General features: G+C 38.2%; 1 long non-coding RNA gene across 2 annotated transcripts in view; it reads right to left on the reverse strand.

Moving 5' to 3' along the window:
- Positions 1-25441, reverse strand: part of LOC103673252 — a 428647-nt gene that overhangs the window by 349981 nt on the left and 53225 nt on the right. The window lies entirely within an intron of this gene.

Here is a 25441-nt window from a genome sequence, read left to right on the forward strand (position 1 = left end):
AAAAAAAAAAAAACAGTATAGTCACACAGAAGTCCAATTCAAGCTTAGGGAAAGCGTGATTGACAAGAAAAAAAGGTATATTTATGAGAATAGTATGTTAGAGCAAGAAACCCATTTGAAAATGCCTTTGGAGTATATCCATTGAATTCCTCTCTCCCAGCAAGGTGAGAGAGAAATAACAGTACATTGGGAGAAAAGATACAGCCAGAAACATTTTAGACAGTGATTCAGAAGAACCACCAAGGGATGGGACACCCGGAGAAACTATTTGGGAGGAATTGATAAGGACACAGGACTTTTCTGTAGCCCCCCAAAATAATAAAACCTTCTAAGTAGTCACTTGTGCACATCTCCAGGGCTCATTTCCCTCTTCATAAGGTAAGCCTGGCCAGGACGACCTCAATAGCCTCACTCTAACCCTTCTTTCCAAAAAGGAAGATTTTCTAAGAATACTTACCAATTTGGCAACAATTCTGGTAAGTTATAGAGGTCAGGCTGCTAATAGTATTGTGAGAAAAGAAGAAATTCTTATCACTTTATTACAACTATGGCAAAGTTCTACTGGCTTCCTCTCAGTTACATGCATTAAGGAATACAAATTTAGCTAAATGTCAAGAACTAGCCAATCAGTCAATCCCTTTCTAATGGGCTTAAGCCAATCACCAAATGTTTATTAACTATCTCTGCTTCTTAAATGAAAAAATATGTATTACACTATTCAAGGTAAAGCTGCTCATTTTAATTTCTGCCATCTTCCTGTGTCGTTCCTTAAGTAACAATGACAGCTAAATTATTTTTTCTCAGCCCAAGAGTAATGTGTTGGGCTTCCTTTTTAATGACAACACTCTTTTTGTTGCCAAATGCTTCACGTCTTAAATAATGGCTTGAATCTTGGCTGCAATTATAAGATAAGCTTGTTCTCATAACCTTTTCACAATGGATTTTCATCATCTCCTTTATAAAGGAAATTAAAATTTGCATTTAACTTCAAGCTCATGTGTCTGAAATTGGACACACCATTAGCACATTCAGACATGGTATATATAAAGAAATAACAATTGGTTTATAGGGTTTTGCTTACTATTTTATCTCTCAAGGAAAAGAGAAGGAAAATCTATCTGAAATTAATGAAGAATCAACAGAGGTTGAATGACAGGGTGACTCAGAAGTGAAATAATATATTTCTGTAAATATAATATGCAAACTTCTAAATATGCCCCAAAGAAAACTTCGAAAATTTCTCAGTAACATCTGAGATCCAGACAACATAACAATAAGCAGGTTTGATGTATAACAGAATGTAAATTGCCATACAATAAAGGCCACAATAGGTATGAGTTCTATACAATGAGTGACATGACATCCTCATTGTTCAGGATAGACAACATGACAATAGCTATGGTTTAATAAAAGCAAGATGTCTCCAGGAATTAACAAGAAACTCCTTTCAGACAACGTTGTCAGCTCATTTTTTCCAGAACCCAAGCTGGGACTTTGCATAACCTGAGAGTAAACATCCCTGATGCCAGGACTTGAGAAATACCAAACTCCAAACTTGTGGAGAAGTGTCTATCCCTGATCCAGGATTCCAGCTCCTTGGCTTGCCCCAAATGTCTCCTTCCTTTAATGTTGAGCAAGGACTGCCAACTTTGATAGTAGGTGGGATTTGCCCATATTACAGCCTCAAATAGGAGAAAACATTCAAAACTAAATGAGACAATGGCTAATTCAAAGGCAACATCTGTGGGAAATATGATTGCAAACTAGGAAAGCAAGTTGTCTATCAGGAGACGAGTGATTCATAAATGTTTCTGGCAGGGTCTCACACAGATGGAGTCGTGCACACATGCTATTTTTTCCCGCTAGGATTTTTGCCTAACAGAGTAAGTGATTGCAGACCTGAGTGAGTATGCATTGTGATCGAAAGCAAATGTAATAAACTTTCTGATCAAAGCACCATTGAAACTCTTCCCTTGTGATATTCCCTGCTCTGGCCCCTTCCCTTCAGTAGGCAACTTGGGGAGGTTCTTGACTGAAATGTTTGTGCAGATGCGAATGCTGTGACTTCCCTCCTGGCAGGAATTTCAACCCCGAGAGGATACAGAGAAAAGAAAAACCCCAGTATCTACTTCCCAGCAACTCTAGAAAAAAATGCCAACAGTCCTGTCTATGCCAAATGAGGCACAGGAGTTGGTCTCTAGTGCAGAGATACTACACACACAGAATTTGAGAATGTTATAATTGGGATCTTAAGGCTCCCGGTCCAAACTTCTCATTGTACAGTGACTGAGACCCAAGGAGATCAAAATGACTTGCCAAATGTCTCCTCAATGACAGAACAACCCAGTTCTCTTGATTCCAAATTTAGTGGGCTTTTCCCCCATTGTGACATAGAAATTTTTTCACTATTTATACATCAAATATTTATTCAATGCCCTGTCATTTATTCAATGACAATCAATGTCCTGAGTGCTAGAAAAAGAACAAGAAACAAGAAAGAAAATATTTTACCTCAATTAGCTCACATTCCAGCAGGATAGGATAACAAAATTCAGATAAAAAAATAAATATATAATATTATGTCAGGTAGTGGCAAATGCTTCAGAGAAAATAAACAAAGGTCAAGAGGTAGAGGGGGCAGCTATTTAAGAGAGGGTGCTTGGGGGAACTCTCTCAGCAGTGACATTTGAGCAGAGTCTGAATGGAGTTAGGGTGTATGCCACACAAACAGCTGAGGGGAGAACTTTCTAGGCAGAGAGAATGTACAAAGTTCAGAAAGCTGGAATGAGCTTAGTGTGCTTGGGAGGTAAGGTGGGGAAGGGGTGTTTGCCTAGACTAAATGAAAGGGAACAGTAGGGGTGAAGTCAGAAAGGCCACTAGAGGGCTTTCAGCAGCGGAACAACTTGATCTTAGATTTTTTTTTTTAACAGGTTATTCTGACTGTTATGTGAACAGACTGAAGAGAGGGGAGAGAGAAAGGGACCAAGGAGTCCATGAGGAGGGACCACCCTAAGGCAGAATTTAAGTTCTTTGACAGCAGGGATTTTTATGTAGCTTGTTCATTGCTGCAAAATCAGCACCAAGAATAGTGCCTGACAAATTACTGAGGTCTTAAGAGGTGTTTGCTAAATGAATGGATGCCTGAGCTGTGAGATAGAGGGGAAATTGACAGTGGCTTTTATTAGGATAACAGCAGTAGAAACAATGAGAAATGGGTAGATTTGGGTGATGTTTTGATAACAGAAGTAACAAAAAGGTTCAAGGTTGGATATGTATACTTAGTAAGAAAGAACTGAAGAATTGGTCCTAGGTTTTTTGGCTTAAGCCCTCCAGGTGAATAGTCGTAAATTCTCAGGGAGAAACAGATTCAGTGGGGAAAATTGAGAATGCTGCCTTGATCATGTTACATTTGACCTGTATATTGCTCTTTCGAATGGAAATACTATGTTGGGCAAGCAGTTGAAGTGTCTGGAGCTCAGGAAAGATACTAATGTCGGAGATATAAGTTGATATTATTTAAAACCACTGAACACTACGATGTCACCCAAAAATAAGTATTGATGGGGTCTGATAGGTGCAAGGAGCCCTGAGACATTCCAGTGTTTCTGGGTAGGTAGTGGAAGAAGAACCAGCAAAGGACCTTGGCCTAAGATGAAGTAGTACCGGCAAAAAAGGCTGACAATAAGAAAACCAGAAATTGAGGTGTCCTAGAAGCCAAGCAAGGAAAGGCTTTTGTGTTTCAAAAGGAAGGAGTGATAAACTGTTTCAGTTGTCCCTGAAAGGTCAAGATGAGGTCTGGTAATTAATCATGGTATTTGTCCACACAGGTCATTGGTGACACTAACAAGTGTAGTTTCAGTGGGATGATGGAGACAAAAGCTTCACTGGAATGAGTTCAAGAGGAAAGGAGAGAAAAGGAAGGGGAGGGTACAAGTATAGATCATCTTTCTAAGTAATTTGCTATAAAAGGTGTAAAGACATGGGGAATGATTTGGAGAAGATGAGGGAATCAAAGGAGGGTTTGGGGTTATTTTTTAGGTGAGAGTCATTACAACAAGCTTGTATGCTCATAGGAAGGTCCATTAGAAAGGGAAGAATTCATGGACAGAAACAGGATACCTACAAGAGAAAATTCCAGGTTAGACAAAAGAAAATGGGATCCACTACACAGACCTTAGCTTCAGAACAGAGCAGGTATAGTTAATCTGGAAGGGAAGAAAGGCATAGTACTGGTGAAGATATGATTTGGTGGCACCAAAGACAGCAAGTCCCGTTCTGATGGCTTTTTTTTCCAGTGAAATAACAAGGTCATCTACTTGAACATGGGGAAGGAAGTGGGGTCTGAAATTGAAAGAGGAGGAGATCAGGTAAGACCTGTAGGAGACTGATTCCCAGCAAGATATTCTGTGCAGTACCAGCACAGAATGGAATACCATTAGAGAATATTAACAGTTGTCCAGTTGACAAAAAAAAAAAAAAAAAAGAGTAACACTGGCAGAACCAGTGAGGGCAGTTACGGGAAAGGAGTGGCTCCAAGCAAAAAAGACATGCAGAAAGAGGCAGAAGGAGGTGTTTTAAACAATATTATAGGAGCCCTATAAATTTCAAAGAGAACATCAAGATGGAACAGATCAATGTAGCTTTCATGGAGATGCAAATATTAAAAAGTAATAAATTATTTTTTCAGAATTCAGGAGGAAAACATTTGCTACCTAAAAGCATTAGTTCTTTCATCTATTAACTTATAATGAAATAATACAGAGCCACACTTTGAACCAGCAACCATGGATATGTCTTAGGACATTTAATTGTGTAGTAATACATCCCGTACAGGACAGAAAATTAATAACGTTTAAGTAGAAGCAATTATCTAACAATAATAATAGCAACAGTGACAGAATTATATGTTCAGAGTGCTTGAGAGTGTGGGGACTGGAAACACTCATTTAATCTGAAGAGTTCTATTGTTTATTCTCTATGGTAGTTTTTATTTTTAGCTGCCTGCTTTTTTATGGAAGGTTTTAATTAATTCCTTTTACTGTTTTATAAATCTCTCTCTAAAGTACAGTTTCAGATAACACTGCAATTCAAATCTCTGAGTAGTCTGAAGGTTTCCTTTTTCCTTCAACACTTTTAAAACACATAAGTTCCACTGTGAGAGATCCAAAAAAAGCAATATAAATAGCTTAGCAATTTGGACCTTCTTTGGGTTAAAGGAACCATAACACTGCCTTTTTCAAATTGGTTTCTCACCCCACTTTGTGAGGGAGGGGATTAAAAAACAAACCACACACACACACACACACACACACACACACACACACACACACTGTCTTAGTTCTTTCAGTCTGCTATAACAAAAATGCCATAAACTGGGTAGCTTAAACAACAAATATTTATTTCTTACAGTTCTGGAGGCTGGGAAGTTTCAGGGCAAGGTGCCAGTATGGTTGGGTGTCTGGTTCAGACTGCTGATTTCTTGCTGGGTCCCCGTATGGTTGTTCTATATGGTGGATGGGGTGAGGGAGCTCTCTGGGGGTCTCTTTTATAAAAGTACTAACCATGAAGGCTACATCCTCATGACATAATCACTAATCCTAATTACCTGCCAAAATTCACATCTGCTAATATTATTACATTAAAGGGTAGGATTTCAACATATGAATTTGGGGAGACACAAACATTCAGTTCATCACACACACACACACACACCCCTTACAGCTTTTTTCCAAACTCAAATGAATTTAGGGCACATCAGTGCCTATTCTTTAGATTTCATTGCAAGAAAGTGCCCTAATAATTTACTTTACGTTTTTATTCTGAATTAAAAAATGGACTTTCTATTTGAAACATCTTGTATTGTGCTAACCCAGGTCTTGATAGAATATTTTCAAAATGGTTCAATATATTCTATTAAGTTGAAATTTTTTTCTTTCAAAAGAAAACGTGTTCTTCATTTCCACTATTATATTTCTTTTACCTTTTTTTGTTGATCCACTCTAACATTGAGTTTCTGGAAGAACATCACTATAGACCCAGATGGCACCTTCATATACCCATCTGGATTTCCTTGGGTGAAGGAGAAGCCCACTTGTCCTGCACAATCAAGACCATGGCTAGGTGACTACTTCTTTTAATGAGCTGATCTCAACATGACAAAAAAGACAAAAGTATTATTATTCTACAGTTTTCGCTCCTGCTGTGATCAATGCCCTCTATCTATGCTGCTGTAATCAAGTAAATTGCACGATCTCAGGGCTGCCCAGGAATCTGAGAGGACCAGAGCTAGGTGAGATAAAGGCTTACAAGTCCAACTTAGTTGCAGAAACAGGCCTGGATTGGGATAATTAGCTAATAAGCCAAGGTCATATAGTGTTAAAAGCTTAGTGTTTGGCATCAGGCATATATTCAAGTCCTAGCCATACAGTTTGGTGGATGTTTAATCTTTAAAATGTTATTAATTTTTTTGACATTAACTATCAAGTGAGGATAATGGCCTTACCTCAGAGACTTGTGAGGATCAAAAAAAAGATCTTTCATGTAAGGTAATTAGCATAAAAGGCATGTGTTATGCTTTTGTTGGCCCAATTTGTAAAGTAGAGGATTGATCTCAGTTAATACTCAAAAGAGTCCTATGAGGTAGGCTCTATTATTATCATCTCTGCTTTACAGACAAAGAAATGGAAGCACAGAGAGTATGAGTAAATTACTCAAGGACATAGAGCTAGTCAGAGTCAGAGACAAAAATCTAAACCCAGGCACAATATGGCTCTGGAGTCTGTCCTAACCACTATACTAACCCATTTCTCATAGTTCTTTGCTCTGAAAGGTCTGTTGAAATAGGAGTTAAAACTGTGATTAGAATCAGTCAGTTCGTAGAAAAGAGGAGGACATAGCAGCAGTGATAACAGGCAGAACTCAAGTTTAGCACCTAAATAGGCAGTACATAGTATTACGGGTGATATATCCATACAAAAATGGACATCAGACAAGAGGCCAAAAGCCAGAAAAGACTGGAAGAATCTTTGGCAGGGGGATCAAATACTATCTTGTGTCCAGCTCTCACAGAATAAAACTTCAAAGCAGTATAAAGACATGCAGGCAATGCTGTATAGGATACGAGGGAAGAGATCTTCTCTTTATTTCCCTGAATCCTAAGTCTGACTGATGGAGAAAATGACTTGGTACACATCAGACAGCTACAGAGCTCAAAGAAAGAGAATCAAAGCAAGGACTGAAACCATATATTCCAGGACACCATCCATAAGATGGCAAGATTTAGTGAGACCTTTCTCATCAGCAGCAGATTTTATACTTTCTTTCCACTGATTAGCACTTGATGGTTAGGGATATAGAATATTAGTCTGGATATGCTTGGCTGAGTTTGCTTAACAGCAGCATGACTAGTAGTTCCAGATGAGACACAAAAGATTATGCTGTCTTGACCTTCTTTTTTTGTAAACCTCTGAGTACCCATGCCCTTTTGCACAATCTCCACCCTCTCTTCTTAAATTGGAGAGTAGCTTGAAACTGTAAAGTGTAACTAAATTTCCTTTGATTATGGGTCTGACCTCTCAAAAAGTTGTTTCCTTCAATGGTTGTTGGATATATGGCAAAACAATTCCAGGCTCAGGTTGTATCTGGTTTCATTCACATAGTCAGGCTGGCACTGGGATTCTCCCTTGATTAGCTACAAAGGGGCTAGAAAAAATAGCTGCCAAACTGGACATCTTTACCCAGTTCATATTTAGATCTATGCTATTCCTATCCATTCCTTTCTTCTTCCCTCCTCTCCTATTCTCTTCTCTCCTCAGATATCTCTAGATAGGACTCACCAAGACTACCAGCTGATTTTCTGTTCTCTGTAGGGCAAACAAGCTATGGGCAATCAGCACCAAAACCAGGGACAGCTCCTTTCCCTGGGGCTTCTCAGCCTGGTTCCCAGTTGTGGTTTTACTGCAAGGCTTTAGTTGGTAGCTAGGAGGTTCTCCAATCTCCCACCCTCACTGTGGCTTTTAATATCAGAGTCTGGCTGAATCGTTAAGTTTATCTGCTATAATATTTTCAGAGCTCCCAAGGCCTAGTAGTAGATAAATAGAGTCAAGGCTGAGCTCCTGGAATACCTACCTCACTGCTTCTAGGGCCTCAACAATTTCTTTTGATGCGTCTATAAAGTTCCAAGAGAACAGCATATACAGTTCCAGTACTATTTGGACATACCTTAGAAGTTCAAACTGGCACTTCTAGAGTTATTTGAGCATGTATCAGGACATACCCCATGTTTTGGGGGATATTTTAGATAGTCTCTGGCATTCCCATCTCAGGCTGATATGCTCTCTGTGGGCAACCACAGGTGACTGAGTTGGAATGTGGTTCAGAAGCAAGGGATGTTACATCTTAGAGAGTCAGTGTTCCCTGGGGGAGCTTAAGGAGCCACTTAAGACTCTTTGGGTGCTAGAAGATACTCTGGTTTGGGAACATTAGTTTCTCCAGGTATAACACAGAGTACTGAGTTGTTGCTGAGCAATCACTAGATTCTCCAACCTACCTGCCCTAGCTCATGGAGAAATTTGTGACCTGTCTTAATGGAATTCCAAGTATATATTTCTCTTTTTCTACCAAATAATAAAGCACTTGAAGATTCTTTCTAGATTCTTTCTAGAATCTCATGTTTAGGTCTAGTATCCCATATACATATGTATATATATATGTATATATATGGAAAGTAAGCAGGAGCACAGTCAGTATGGACTTCACAGGCTAAAAACACTTTCTACAACAAATGGCTTTCTCAGATTCAATGTGTTCAGCTGAGACCATGCCAGACTGTGCCACATGGGCAGACTGACATTTGCTCTCAAATAACAGAGGATTCAGTTATGTGAACATGTTTGGAGGAATTCAGAAAATGAAAAGAAGCTAGATCCGTCAGCTGAAGGACACTGAGTTTATAGTTACAGGATCAAGGACTCAGTGGTATGAGTCCAGCTATAAGAATGGCCCCTGTTTGGAGGCACCTGGGTGATACAGTTGGTTAAGCATTTGACTCTCAATCTCAGCTTAGGTCTTGATCCCAGGGTTGGGATCATTCTGGGAGCTTATTAAAATGCATATTCTGGGGGTGCGTGGGTGGCTCAGTCAGTTAAGCATCTGCCTTCAGCTCAGGTCATGATCCCAGGGTCCTGGGATCAAGCCCTGTGTTGGGCTCTCTGCTCAGCAGGGAGCCTGCTTCTCCCTCTCCCTCTGCTGCTCCCCCTGCTTGCACACTCTCTTTTTCTCTTTCAAATAAATAATAAAATTTTAAAAATAAGAAAATAAATAAAATTTTTAAAATTTTTTTTAAAAAAGCATATTCTGGAGCTTCTACCCAAAGATACTGATTCAATACATCTCCTAGAGTCGGGCACTTACTTTTTATCAAACATCCTATGAAGTAAATCTGAAGTAGTCTAGTTTGAAAACTACTGGACTAAACCCCCAGAGACGTAACTCAGCAGATCTCTGGTCCTAGAACTAGGGCCCTGATTGAATTAGCCTACATGGGGAAAATGTACAAGGGCACTGGCTTAGCTGCCATCAGTGATGGCCCAAAACCTCTTCCCCTGAGGACAAACAGTATCCTGTCTGAACTCAGTCGAAGACCTTAGAGAACCTTTATTCAAGGGACTGCTTAAAGTATGGGTAAGGAATATGAATTTTTATGAGCATGCCAGTCTCAAGACAGTCATCTGGTTGATGAATGTGATAGTGCTTTCCCATCCTGGGCTTTAGGGACAAGTTTCTCTGGAATTTCCAGAGATTTATAACAATGAAATTATTCTAGTTTCATATGTATATATTTTTGTGATGATGAGAGCTTGTTTAAAGCACCAGTATATCAAATCAAATTAACTGAGATGTAAATGTTCCACAAGTATTCAAGTGGTACCATTGTGACTCCAGGACATATTCAATCCTACCACTAGATTCACCCGCTTCTGCTTAATGGGAAAGCAGAGGTAAAAAGTGTTGTAGAAAATGTCAGCAGGCTGTCAGCTACAGAGATCCCAATAGATGGAGAAGGGCCTCCCTTACCATGTACTTTTACTGAAGCAGCATATCTGTGGTTGGACAAGATATGGCACATTCACCTGTGACTTTCTGCTGTGAGATATCATGAACTTATTACAAAGTAGAGACTGTACAGCATAGTGATTGTGATCCTAGATTTTTAGGATCTACTCCTAGATAATTCCAGAAATACCACTTAGGGAAAAAGTTTCTCCTACAGGAGTTATACTAATTGTGTCTATATTTTCCATATACCCAATGATAACTTCTGCATATGTCAAAATTACTTGAGGTAATGTCTTTGAATGCTTTTACAACTCAGCTGGGTTCTAACATGAAACCATCTGTAATCTCAGACATGATGAGGGAGGGAAGGAACTAGTGAAGGTACATCCATGGAAACTGACTGACTACAAACAAAGTCTTGTCCAGAGAACCTGAACACATTTATTTTGGAATTATAAGTGTACAGATACTCTGTAAGACTTGATCTCTGTTTGAAGTCCCTGTGAACCCCAGAAAGAGGAGACACATGGATTTAGAGCTCAAGACTAAAACCAGAGATCTAATTTAATCTCTCATTTCATCCACAAAACAAAGATAAGTTTCCAAAATCTGACAGGGCCAAGAAATTTCTTGAAAATCATAAGTGGATTTGGAGGGCCTGTCAGTCAACTAATACTACAATAATGCTACATAACAAACCCACAAAACATCATTGACATACAACAATAAGCACTTATTTAGCTCATGCAATGCAAGTTGACTAGAAGTTAGCTAATTCAGATTGGACTTGGCTGGATGGTTCTGTTCCACATGTCTCTCAACATTCTCCTGGGACTAGCATTAGTCTGGGAATGTTCTTCTCATAAATATAGCAGAAGCACAAGAAAGCAACTGGCACACTGGACTTAGCACCTGATGCTACTGGCCAAAACAAGTCTCATGACCAATCCCAAAGTCAGGCGATAAGAGGACAAACCATAGAACTTTAATAGGAGAAACTGAGCATGGCAAAGAAGATGAATACAGGGAAGGTGATCTGCCACAAAAGTGATCAACAAGCATACCGAAAGACAAGCTAATCATAATGGGACTGCTGCACAGATGTGAAGATTACCAGAAGACCTATTGTCCTAAGTCAGAGTTGCTTCTGCAAAATGTATTCCCTTCCTATGATACCTGGCCTTGTTACTACTGACTCCAGAGCAAGAAGAATGAATATGGAATTAAATTTCCTCTGGCCTAGGCATACCTTCCAAAACAGCTCTCCAAGAATGAAATGGTGTTCATCCTTCCCTTTAAACATTATTCTTTCAATTCACTAAGCATACAACTAATGTATGTGAATAAATAAAAATATTCCAAATGCCTTACAAATCCTTTATTATGTGGACACAGAGGGGTACTCATTAGTTATTGTATAATAATTACATGGAAAATAAACAACACCTCTGTCTTTTCCAGGCTTTAACAATCTGACCATCTGGGTGTGGATAGAATGAACTTTGAAATTTCTCTTCAGGGACTTCCAAATGCATTAAATTCTCAGTAGGCTTGGCAGTAATTGTAGAAATTACTTGGTGTTATGACTACCAAGTAAGAAAGCTAGGTCTATCATTTGGCTACATAGAAATTATTATAAAATTAAAAGCAATTCAATAGAGCTTTGGCAACTTAATATCATGTCCTTGAATTTTGAACAGTGTGTGAATCCATTCAAATTGGCTTTCTCTAGTATGATTTTGTAGAATCATAGAGGAATTAAGATGACACTTGCCATTACTTTGATTTTTGGATCATACCTTAAAGATTGTTCTGTGTCTTCACAAACTCTCTTACTTGTTTTTCTCTTTTATGTGTCTTGCCAGAATATTTTATCTCAGAATATTTAACCAAGTACAACTCAGCAGCTGTTCTCAGTTAGTATCTTCAGGTTAAATCAGTACACACACTGCAAACTAAAACCTGCTTGTGGTGTTTGTTTTTAAAGTCAGCAAGTGCATGCACAGCTTTGAGACTTGTATTTCCCCCCCAGCATTCTCCAAATCAGGATGTTCCAAGGAGATCGAATAGGTCATTGCACTTGGATGAGTGGGCATATATTTCAAAGACATATTCATCATTAAGGAAAAATATATGCATATTGTGTTGATTGCCCGGATTATCAATGATTGTTACTAGAAAAATCGATCTGCCTGTGTAACCATGAACACATCCAGACATTATTAAATTTCATTCTTTAGATAATCCCTTTTATTTCTCTAAACACAGCCTGCCACCTAGCCTTAAGGAAATATTTCAAAATATTTTCTTTAACATGACAGCTAACAAATATAAACTGACCCTATGTAACTAAATTATATGAAGGCTATTTTGACATTTTAACATTTGTTAAAGTAAGGAATAAGGCCACCAAAAAATTCCACAGGACATTTGTGACAGTGCAACCAGAAGTCACAGTTATAACATGAACTCATCACTCTATGCACCCATTGGCCTAGACCAGTGGCTTTCACATGCTTTTCACTATGACATGCTGTAAAACACACATTTAACATCATAACTCAATACATACATACTCACATCCTCACACACACATAACTGAAATAACAGTTTTAGGAAATGGTACTTAACCTCACTGCATCATGCACTCTGATATTTTGCTTCTCTATTTCATTATGTTTTCAAATGCTGATAGCAATGTACTGAAAATGATTTCAGAGCCCACTAATAGACTGGAACACCTGTTAGAGTTTTGGAGAAATTGCACCTTCATGGATGTCAAAGTCCAGGTTTCCTGGAAATCTGACCCCAAGATAAAGCTTTAGTGCTTTGGAAGTTTTATCTCAGGAAGGCAAGAGTGAGAGGAAAAGGAAGCGAGTCAGGGGAAACGGAAGAACACATATAAAATGGTGCATTACTAAACTGGCTGCAGCTTCACAGGAGAGCACAGCTGGTTACCTTGTCACAAAGGACAGACATCTCCAGCATGTCTGCATGGAGCCATTTGTGAAGGGTGAAGGAGGAAGCCAAGCTATTAACAGCAAGCTTCTTTCCATGTGTATTCTCTGCTTGGTCAAAATTTGCCCCATTTCAACTCCCCCCACATTTCTGGATGATGTCACCCAGTTCTTCCAAGGCAGACTCTCTTCCAGTAAGGTCAGATCCCACGCTAAGGCTGCTGGGGCACCTGCTCATAGAAGAGATGCTGACACCCAGATCTTACCCTCAAGGGAGGCTGAAATAACCTGAGATGAAGAGATGAATACGGCAGCTGGCGTTTAAGAACCTGGAAATGACACAAGTTGTCACTGTTCTCTATACAGGAAGTGGATAGGTAGCCAAGGCCCAGAAGTCACGTAGTGCTCAGTATACCAAAATCAGGACACTGTATGCAGGAAAGCACAGATCTTAGAGTTGGAAAGCCTAAGTTCATATCCCTCCACCTCCACATCCCACATATGTGGTTATCTGTGTAAGTTGCTTTACCTCTTTGATGGATGATATTAGTACCCTTGAGAAGCTGCTATAAAAACTAGAGATAATGTATAATTTACTCCAAAAAAGGGCTTTTATATCTTTTATTAGATTTACTCCTAAATAGGTTGTATTTTTATGCTACTATAAATAGAATCTTTTTATTTTTGTTAATGCAATTAAATGTATATACAGCAAACTTGCTAAGCTTTGTTCATTTTAATATTTTATTTGTAGTTTTTGATTCTCTATGCAAAGAATCAATATCTGTTAATGACACTTTTGCTTAGTACTTTGCAATAATAATGACTTTTTTTTTCTATTTTACTTTCTCTGCTAGCTAGGGCATTCAATACAACACTGAGTAGACTTATAAAAATAGACACACTTGTCTTATTCCTAATATTGAAGGGAAAACTTTCAGTGTTTCATTACTAAGTTTGCTATGTGCTGCAGGCTTTTTTAAAATTCAATTTAATTAAAGGATGACAAACTCCTTTTCATTTCTAGTGTAGTAAGAGGATTTTTTTTTCATGAATGGATGTTAAGTTCTATCCAATTATTTTTCAGTTTGATACAACAATATTATTTGGTTTTTTTTAATCTATTAATGTGGAGAATAGCACTGATTTTTCTATTTTTTAAAAAACTTGCATTTCTAGGATAAACACAACTAAGTATGATGTATTATTTTTTTAGACACAGCTGAATCAGCTTTGCTAATTACTGTATCTGCTCCTGAATGAGATTCTCCAGGAATTTTTCTTTCTTCTATTGTCCACATCAGGTTTTGGGGGTCAAGGTTACATAAGCACCATAAAATGAGTTGGGAAATGTTCCCTCTTTTACTCTATTTTGGAATAGTTCCTGTAAAATTGAAAGTATTTTTTCTGTGAATGTTTGCTTGGGCTCCGTGGTGAAACCATCTAAGGCCTGGAGTTTTCTCTGTGGGAAGATCCTCAACTACCTGTCAATTTCACTAGTGGTTAGATGACTTTTCATGTGTTCTACTTCTTCTTGACTCAGTTTTGTTAAGTTACATATTCCTAGGAATTTATCCATTTCATATAAATTTTCAAATTAACTGGCATAAGGTTGTTCATACTATCCTTTTATTATCTCCTTAATGCTGGCAGTTACAGTCACGTTCCTCATATTGTTTAGTTGGAACAGTTCTTTTTTTCTTGATCAATCTTGACAAAAATTTGTCAATTTTATTAGACTTTCCAAACAACTAAATTTTTTGCTCATCCTTCTTATTAAATGCTTCTTTTCCATTACATTAATTTTGGCCCAGATCTTCGTTTTTTCCTTTCTTCCAGATTCTTTGCATATATTCTGCTCTTCTTTTCCTATCCTCTTAATATATCACTCATTGGGTTTCAATCTGTGTTTCTGTTTTGATATAATCATCAAGAGCTAAAATTTCTAACTGCTGCTCTATCAGCATCTCATAAGTTTTGATAGCAGTACTCTCACTACCACTCCATCCTAAATGTTTTCTAACCTCATTATGACATTTTCTTTCACTTGTGATTGATTTACTTAAATGTGTTTTTTTTTTTTTTTTTTTTTTTTTTTTTTTTTAGAAAGAAGAGGGCCAGGAGGAGGGACAGAGGGAGAGGAAAAGAATCTTAAGCAGGCTCCACACTTAGCTCAGAGCCCCACATGGGGCTCAATCCCACAACCCTGAGATCATGACCTGAGCCAAAATCAAGAGTCAGATGCTCCAGGTGCTCCACTTAATGTATTTCTTAATTTCTCTCTATATGAAATCTCATTGTTATCTTCTGCTTATTGATTTCTAGCTTAACTGCTCTGTGTTCAAAGAGCAATACAGAACTATGAAAATTATTGAGACTTTCTATATTGTCAATGGTTACAAATGTCCTTTGTGTTCTTCTACAGAATGCATATTATGCATTGTGTGGGCATGTTTTTATACATGCCCATTGGGACATGATTTTTAATCATATTGTTTAAGTCTTCATTTTTCTTACTGATTTCCTATCTGCACCATCTGACAGGTATATTAATACCTTCTACAGTTGTGAACTTATTTATTTCTCTATTAGTTTTGTCAATTTTTGTTTTATTCATTTTGAGATATGTCACTAGGTACACACACATTTTAAATTATTATATTTTCCCAGTGAATTAAATGTTCTATTACCAAGGGAAGAAATTAATTATGTTTTATGCTTTAAAGCATATTTTGTGGGGCGTCTAGGTGGCTCAGTCAGTTAAGTGTCCGCCTTCAGCTCAGGTCATGATCCCAGGGTCCTGGGATTGATCCCCATGGCAGGATCTCTGCTCAGCAGGAAGACTGCTTCTCCCTCTTCTTCTGCCTGCCACTCCACCTGCTTGTGCGTGCTTGCTCTCTCTCTCTGTGTCAAATAAATAAATAAAATCTTTAAAAAAAATTTTAAAAAGAATTTCTTTTTTTTTTAATTATTACTATGATCGTTGTTACATCTATATGGTGAAATACTACTGAGAACTTGGGTAAATCACTAGAGAATTATTTTGAGTGAAAAAGCCAACCTCAAAAGGTTAAATAATGAATTATTCCATTTATATGACATTCTTAAATTGACAAAATTATAGAAATGGAAAACATTAGCATTTGCTAGGGGTTAAGTAGGAAGTGGAGGGTGGGAGGAAGTGGGTATAATTGTAAAAGGGCAATATGAGGTGTCCTTGTAGATTTGGAAATGTTCTTTACCTTGACTTCAATGTCAACATCATGGTTTTGCTACTGTACATGGTTGTACAGATTATAATATGTTACCATTGGGATAAACAAAGTAAAATGTGTAAGGGATCTCTCTGTAGTATTTCTCACAACTGCATGTGAATCTATGATCACATGAAAATTAACATTTAATTTAAAAAGTGACTTTAAAATGCACTACGTATGCTTACATATTAAATGCTTACATATTAAATATGTGCATACTAAAAAATAATTCCTCAATGGCGATTATTTCTTCTTGGCAAATTGAAGATAGATTTCACTGGCTTCTGGCTTCCATTGCTGCTATAAGAAATCAGCTGTCAGCCACCCCTTGTTAGTGATCCATTTGTTCCTCCTGACTGCCTTACAGATATTTTGTCTTTTCTATTCTCTGGTTTCAAGCTAATGTGTTTCGGTGAATGTTTCTTCTTTAATAGCTGCTTTGGATTCATTGGCTTTATGTATCTGAGGATTAATGTCTTTCAATAATTCTGGAAAATTCTCCCATTCTTTTTATTATCTCTTTATGAAACTCAAATTAATCTTGTGGCAAATATCTCACTCTCTCCTTCGTGTCTCTTCATCTTTTTCATATGCTCTGTGCATTTGTCTCTAATGGGAGGTAGCATTTTCCACTTCACCTTTATATGGAGAGCAAAGTGCTCCTGTCCCCACTTTCTGAAAGAAACTTCTTTACTAGACTTCACGTCTGAGTTTTATTTCCTGTCTCATAACTCTATGAGGAAGTTGAAGCTGAAGTTTACTACGTTCAGTAAATATCCTCAGGACAAAACTAAAATTTAGAGGCAGTTTAGTTCTCTGGATTTCTATCTTCACCTGCCTTAATTTTAGCCTGATAATTCCTGACTTTATCACCTGCCCATTGATTATTTTAAGCACCATTATATGGCATTTTTAGTAGTTTTCAGTGGAAGGGTTTGCCTGAGTACCTGGCCCACCATTTAACAGAAACAAAAGGTAAAATTATTCATGTAAATTTTCAGGTACAGACAAGGAGTTCAATAAAAAGTACCTGTTATTATTTTTAAACTTGATTCTCCTAGCCTAACTAGCATGTCTGTTACCTTCTTTTCTTCATGGAATGATTATTCATTAAAAAAAAAAATTAGATGTTTTTAAATCAGTAAGGAATTAATTCTTCATTGGTTTTTCTACTAATAGAATGCCAAGGCTAAGTTCTGAATTCTAGTAATTTGAACCAGAAAAGTAAAAAGCCATAGTCATACATGTGTTTCAAGGCTCTCTAATAAGGCAGGAAAAGAAAACCAGCTCCTTTTATTTTAGGTTTGAAAACAATACTTTTGATCAAGCAAAACATGGTGAAGAGTTAAAAAACAAAACAAAACAAAAACACAGATCAAATTATGCAACAAACTTTTTCATAAAAAGAAAAAAAAACCTATTTTTCAAAACATAAATATTAGTTGGTTAATATAAAATAAAACATGTTTTATGGCTGTGTGGCTGTATCTGATCAAAACTCCAATGTTTGGTGAATGTTGCTGTCTCTGTCTGGAGGAATAGGAAAGAGGTTTGATGCTGTAATTTCAGAACTTCTAAATCAGACAGGGTTACTTCAAGGATACATGAAAGTTATCATAATCCTAAATCACAAAAGTAAATATGAACATGCCTAAATGCCAATATCTCCTTACTATTATCTCTTGCCAAGTTTCTACTGACAGAACTAATTAAAGGAAAAGTGACATTTTTCCACATTTATCTCATTGGTAAAATATCAACCATATGACTAGCTTTTGAACTGTCAAGATAATGGCAACATTTAACACTTCTCAAGGGAATATGTCAAAGAGAGACCCAAACTGTTACTTAATACTGTTGCCCCTTTTCAGATGCGAAGCTATAATTCCAAGGACAGCAGTACTTCAAGAGTGGCACACCGTAAAAACAGAATCAATCATGATGGAATAGTTCTTTTATTTGTTTGTTTGGGTTTTCCCAGATATGTTATATGGATCAAGGTTATTGAAACCCTAAACTCTTACAGCTCTGAATTATGAAACAGTCATCAGCTATCCTATGGGAGGATATAAAAATTTTTCCACACTTGGACATTTCCTCACAAGTACAGGAACCCTAATGAAAGAGAAGCTTGGGGTCATGTAAGGTGCATCCCCATTCTCAATGGAGAGATAGGCAGTAAAAGGAGGGGAAGTAAGCCAGTCATGAGACAGTTTGGAGTTAGTGTGAAGTGTACAGGACCAGTTGTTTGCAAGTTCCCAAAACCAGCCCCAGGAGAGGAACTGATAACTGGAACTAGTGGAGATCAAAAGAATGAGGAGGCAGGCTTCAGACACCTGCCTGGCATATGTGTGAACTTTATTCTAGAGTATCAAAATGCAAAGGCAGGACCAGGACACACTGCACAATCTGCAACAGTTACAGGAGGACAAATATCAGTAACTAGATTGGACACCTATATGAGTCACACTAAGGGAAAAGCACTAGCTATGCATAATTATATTAAATTTTTGAGAAGCAGATATAAAGGCTGAGTTTGCTGATTTCTAAATCTGCTCCCAGTTTTACGCCTGAATAATATGCTGATGGTTGGGGTATTTGAATCATGAGCCATAAGGGCTCACAGTTAATCTTAGTTCCAAAACCAAAGTAGGAATTCTATATTTTAAGGAAGAAGAAACCCTACACATTCAAAAGATTTTTTTTTTCATCTTTACCTATAATATAGATTGAAAGCCAAACCAGGAACCAGAAAATATTCTTTAAAGAATGATTTACAATGTACAATAAAGTCCTTAGCTTTTTACTTCTTAGCACTGTGTACTGTTGAACCAACAGTATTGTAAAACCATTCAGTTTAGCAGAACAAATAGGAGTTCATACCTATTGTGTGCCAGGAAGTTTTCACAAAACAGACAAGTAAGACTGGAGCAAACATTCTTTATCAAGAGGCCATAAAGCGTCTAAGACGAGCCTTGCATAATTTCTTACTTTTAGTATTTAGGGTTTGTGTCCATGTGGCTCTAGACATTCAGTCACAAGGCAGAGGCACCATAAATGTTACCAAATGAAGAAGTACCATTTATTTGGCCCATGTATTAGTTTTCTATTGTTGCTGTAACAAATAACCACAAATTCAGTGGCTTAAAACAATACTCACTATCTCACGTTCTGTGGGTCAGAAGTTCAGGCATAACATCTCCCAAGGTATCTTTACTCAGGGATCACAAAGCAGAAATCAAGGTGTTAGCTGGGCTGGGATTTAATCTAGAAGTTCTGGGGGAGATCCCACTTTGAGGTAGAATTCATTTCCCTGTTGATGTAGGACTAAGATTCCCATTTCCTTGACAAGTGGCCCTTTTATCTTCAACCCAACAATAGCACCTGAAATCTCTGACTTACTGCTCTGCTACCAAGCAGAGAAAGATCTCTGCTTTTTAGGGTTTATGTGATTATATTAGGTCTGCCCCCAAATAACTCAGGATAATCTCCCTATTTTAAGTCTAGCTGATCAGTAACCTTAATTATATTTGTAAAGTCCCTTTTGCTATGTAACATCACATTCACACATCAGAGGGCCAAAACGTTCTGCCTACCACAAATCATTTGATTGCAAGTGATATAAATTGTAGTTTTAGCCAAAAGGGAGCTTATTGACTAACTGGGAATTTAAGAAATGCTGCTGCCTTCATCTTGGGTAAAACTATGCCTGAAGATTTATATCTCAGACTCTCTCTCGGCTTTGTCCCCAGCTAGGTATGTGGAGAATGGCCTCATTTTCTCCTACTGTAGATGGATTTACTTCAATTCCTATTTTGTATGTTCCCCAATTAGTGACCCACAGAAAAAGGGAACTTCTCTATTCTAATGTCCAATCGGAGCCCCCACTTTTTGGACTTTGAATTTAAGCAGAGTATTCCAGTAATGGGAAAGTGGTTGGTGCTCATTCACTCTAATACCATAACAACTCATTTTGATACTGAGATCCACTATATCTCTCAGATAGCTCTGGGTCATGACCTTTCCTGACTCTTACCTTCTTGCCCTCCTACAGTAGATGCTGTGGTATCCCATTTATATCCCCTTTACCAGCCAGTGTATCTACCACACAGCCTCTGTGTGTGCTGCATCTAACAGCTTATAACTGCAACTTTCTCCAGAACATTGCCCTTGCCTGACTGGGATATCTCATTCAGAAATGCCTGAGAGGTTTCAGTATCCCCCACTCCAAGGCAGCCAATGATTGAGAGGGAGGTATGAAAGTCCATCCTAAAATATACACCTCCAAAGCTAAACATAAACTTTACCTAAGACCACATCCTTGTGTAGCTCTTTGTTCTTAACTATACCACTTCCCTCCATTCCTTACAAGTTTTCCTGAAGAACAACCCCTCAATAAACCATGGGCACCTCAATCCCTGTCTCAGGCTCTGCCTTTAGAGAACCTACCGAGACCTTCCTGACTTTAATGCCTTAATGTCCCACCCAAATTCTCATTTTTGCTCACATCAGCCAGAGTTCATTTCTATCGCCTAAAATCAAAGAATTTCAACTAATACTCCAAGAACAGGGAAAGGGAGGAAAGGAGAGAATGCTTCATGATCACAACACCACGAGGGCCACATAAAGTGAAAAAACAGGCTGTGGTGAGAAAACTATACTGAGTGTCTTAAATCCCTGACTAGTTTGTATGATCCAAGAGAGCAAGAACCATGTGGTAATCATCTTTTTATCTGCCAGAGCATGTAGCAAAAGGCCTTGAACAAAACAGATGCTTAATAAATATGAGTGGATCAATTTCAAGAAGGTAAATTCCCCAAAGTGATTACTGTATCACAAAACAATGTGGAAACAGGTCAATTGGAAAAAAATGAAAGTGTTTTTCTTACATGGATCATATTAATTACAACTAATATTTACCTAGTAAATCACAATCACAAAGTATCTCTACATACATTGTTTCATTTACTCATTTCAACAATCATGCAAGGTTGAGTTTTAACAATAGCCCCACTTTACAGATGAGCCTCAGGGAGGTAGAGACTTGCCCAAACAGCATAGATAGTAAACATTTAACAAGAACATCTGCTCCAAATCCTATATTTCTTCTTCTGAGCACGACCTCCCTGGCAAAGGCAGTCACCCACACACACACACAGTCTTGTATTTTTCCAGAAAGGACCTTGTGCTTGGTGTTCTTGGCACCTGAGATGAAAGAGAGTGACTAGCCTGTGGTGATGACAAAGTGTGTGGTGCTCTGCAGTCTGTCACTTTTTTTCAAAAAGGAGATTAATAGCAGCATAAAGTCAAGCCACAGAGGATGCTTAAGTGACGTGTGGAAGACAGCAGGGGATGAAGCAATCAGGAGTGTATGAAAAATTAAGGAAAACTTTGTCCCATTCACAGCTTTCAGTCAGATTTTAGTATTGCTCTCCTCTAATTCCTGGCATCTATTGTTTCAGCTGCTGAGCACTCTGAGTTTCTTCCCCCAGAAAAAAGCAAAGGCAATCCAATTTCTCTTCAATTATAAAGTTTCACTCATATCCTTTAAAACATAATTTAATGAGGGTGGTGTGTGGCCACTTCCAAACCAGGAGCCAAAACTTTTCCTTTAACCATTAGGAAAACATCTCCCACCCAGGGAGAAAGCTCCCCTTGCTTGTTCTCAATGCCAAAAAGCAGAGAGTGAGAACAGGTCATCTGTCTCAAGTCTGCAGGTATCATACGGGCCCCTTGTCTGGTCATTGAGGTCCGAGAAAACACAGACCCCTCTGAGTAGCTCTTGAAAAATTTCTGCAAATCTGTTTGAAATTGTCTGCTGGCTGGAGCTTTCACATTCACACTGATGGTGTCTGATTTTCCATTCTTTTCTTTAATAACATTTTTCTACCTAGGGCCACTGATTTCAAGCTATTTTATTCTAGGGCTGTTAGGCTTCATTCCAGCTGGAAAAACAGGCAAACCTTTCCTGGGTATGACGTTATCCCTGCCAGCCCACCATCCACCTAAGGACTCACCAGGAATCACTCTGATCTTGCCTGGGAATGTCCTCAATGTCAGCCAGAAGATCCTTCCAAGTGGATTCCAAGCACACGCAGAAGACAAAATCATCTGCTTTGATACATTTGTTCTTTGACCAAGAATTTTAAAGTGCCTTTCCAAGAACCCAAAAATGAAATCTCCCTCCATAGATAGCATTTTATTGGCCAGTATTGTTACAGCCAAAAGGGGCTCAGCCACACATTTGCCTACATTCTTATTTAAGGGTCAGAGAACTTAAGGGATGTACCCTAAATCATCCAGGGGTTCAACAGTCAAGGGTAGAGTTTCTTGTCCACACTACTCTCCCTAAGTCTTAGCATTGTTGTTTACAAAGACTATTTTCTTTGAAAGAGCTTGTAAGTTTTTTCATAAGTCAAACCAGTTATTTTGGTGCCAGATTCTAAATATAGGACCACTTTACCACTCTTTTTGTCTTTCATCCTCTCCATTTAAGAAGCTATTATTTTAACTAAAAGAACATCTAATGCTGATATATTTCATGGAGAGAGGATGTAGGGTTGAGGAAAGGGGAACTAAAATCCATTGATGGTCCCAGCAAGAAAGTGAAGACCTACTAAAAGTAGATTAATTCAGAGGGAGGTATTTCAGCAAGATGACTCACTAATGTGTGGACTTAGGAGAGCTACAAAGGCGAGTGCAATAATCTGGGGACAGTGACAGCTGAGGTCTCACCACCGGTGGATGTGAAGAGAAAGGAGAGGAAGCAGTTACCAGAATTCAGCAGGAGAGAGAATTGGGTGAAGTCCATTATCTTATGAAGAATTGTGACGTTTTGGTAGAGACACACAGCCAGGTCTCACAGGGAAGGGGACAAGGAGGTATATTCCTGAGCTGTCATCTCCCTCCCACAGCTTCTTGCAAGGGCTTCGCTTTGGTCCAACCTGAAAGGAAGCCTGCAGGCTTGGAGAGCCCTAGTGACATAGTCGATACAGCTCAGCCTCTCAGGCCTGACAATTTTGCTAGGTTCTGTGATGTCTGGAAATGAAAGTAAGAACTGTGCATAGCATTCCTGATATGTACCAGGCACTCCTATTTTATTTCTTCTAACCCCTCCACCACCCTATATTGCAGGCATTTTATATCTGTCTTACAGATGTGGAAACTGAGGCTCAGAGACTCAATAACTTGCCCAATGTGGTCACACAACTGGTAAGTGCCCCATCCTGGTTTAAACTTCATTTTGTCTACAACCAAAACAAGTATTCTCTCTGTTATGTCCCGTTGCATGTTAAGTACCCATCATTGTGTTTAGTACGTAACTAGGTTCAGTAAATGGTAGTTTGACAGGTAATATCATTAATGATAACAAAAGAGCTGCCTTTTATCATGCAATCACTATGTGCTATGTGCTGTGCTAAGCACTTTATATATATCATCTCAGTTAATCTTTACAACCACCAATAAATCTTGTCCAAGAAGAAAAATTCACTTATCAAAAGATGCACAAATTTTTACCAAGGGTTGTTTTGGCCATTAAAATATGTCTCTCAGATCTCCTTCTTCGAGAGCATAATTGATTAAGAGTCCTGGGGCTGCATTCTGAAATCTGACTACTGTCTTTGTTCTGAGGTCACAATTTCCACCAGCTATTCCCAATCAATGACTGAGTGCAACAGAGACACTAAAATCACGCCTTCTCCTGGCAGATGTGAGATTCCTCTGATAAACAACTTTGTCTTGAGGACTCCTCAGTGGCCTCGCCAAACTCTTCTTAGAATTGCACTTCGGTCTAAGAATTGCACTTTGGTCTAGAATGGCACTAAGGTCTACCCAAACTTCCTTCCTACCTTCCCTCATTTGGCGTCAGATGCGCATTATAGTCCGAAGTCTCTCGCAGGCTTTCCCAGGTTCCTCCCCTTTTTTGTTCATAGGCATTTCCCCTAAAATTTTCTTGCAAGTTTAATTCTGTCTTGGTATTTTTTTTTTTTTTTAGCAGATCTGCTTCTTAGCAGACCCTGCTAACATAGGAGTCTCACTGAAATTATAGGCTTAAATATAGTGTTATATAGATGATTATTGAGTATCTGTTATTTACAGAGTTGTGTAAAAGATAAATCAAGCCAGCACCTATCCACAAGCAGCTTACAGTCTAGCAATACATTTGGTATGTCCAAAGATATACTGTTAGCTGGTTACCTGATATGCCAGAAGGAGAGACCATCGTGGGCGGTCAGATTCCATCTTTTGTGTTTAATGCTATTATCAGTGGGAATTTCATGCATGTTCCCTGGCAATATGTTTCTTTGAAAACTTGGTTCTAAATCCAATATCAAACTGTGGTTTTTTGAATTGTAAGTGGAAATGGCTTGGCAGGAAGAAAAAAATGAACCAGCTGTCCTTGTCCAACTGTTTGAAATATGTATTTTCCAAGTGTCCATTCTTTCCACTGTTTTTTTTTTTTTTCCCAACAAAGACCCCACAAAATATGTTTGCACTCAGGAAGTCCTCCTCTCCTCTGAGGTAGATGAAGGTAGAAACAAAGTCATTGACCTAAAACATTCTATTTATAGAACAGACTACTATCTATGTGCATCTCTCCACCCAAAGAAAAGACGAAAACTCTCCCTGAAATTTTCTTATGTAGTTATTTGACCAGTATTCTTTTCTTTCCTCATAAAAAAATTTTGTGGTGTATCACACACACACACACACACACACACACACCAGAAACACACAGAAAGAGAAAGATAATTCCAGTTGCCTCTCTTTTTTGAGTCTGAGAATTAAGAAATGAAAGACAATTCCAATTTTCTATCATTTTCTTGCTTGAGGGAAGTCACGGGATTTTATTTGAAAAAAAAAAAAATATAGCCGTGAAGTCCTAAAAACTAACAAGCACCTTTTTAACAGGCATGGAGTCTGTAACAACTGATGAATCCTGCCTCCAGAAAGCAGGATGAAGGATGACATAGATCATCTCAGTAACCTCCAGTTATGCTAAATTAGTTTAGTGAGTCAAGTGATTTTTCACCTTTGATATGTTATTGAAAAAACAAACACATAAAAAGTTAGTCAAACTATTGAAGGGAAAGAAAGCCTCGAAACCTTTAAGATGTCTTCTCAAGTGCTGGGATATGTCTATTTATACTGAAAACAGCCTACCAAATG

This window comes from Ursus maritimus, unplaced genomic scaffold (genome assembly GCF_017311325.1).
Source record: "Ursus maritimus isolate PB19 unplaced genomic scaffold, ASM1731132v1 scaffold_4, whole genome shotgun sequence".
Taxonomy (NCBI): Eukaryota; Metazoa; Chordata; class Mammalia; order Carnivora; family Ursidae; genus Ursus; species Ursus maritimus.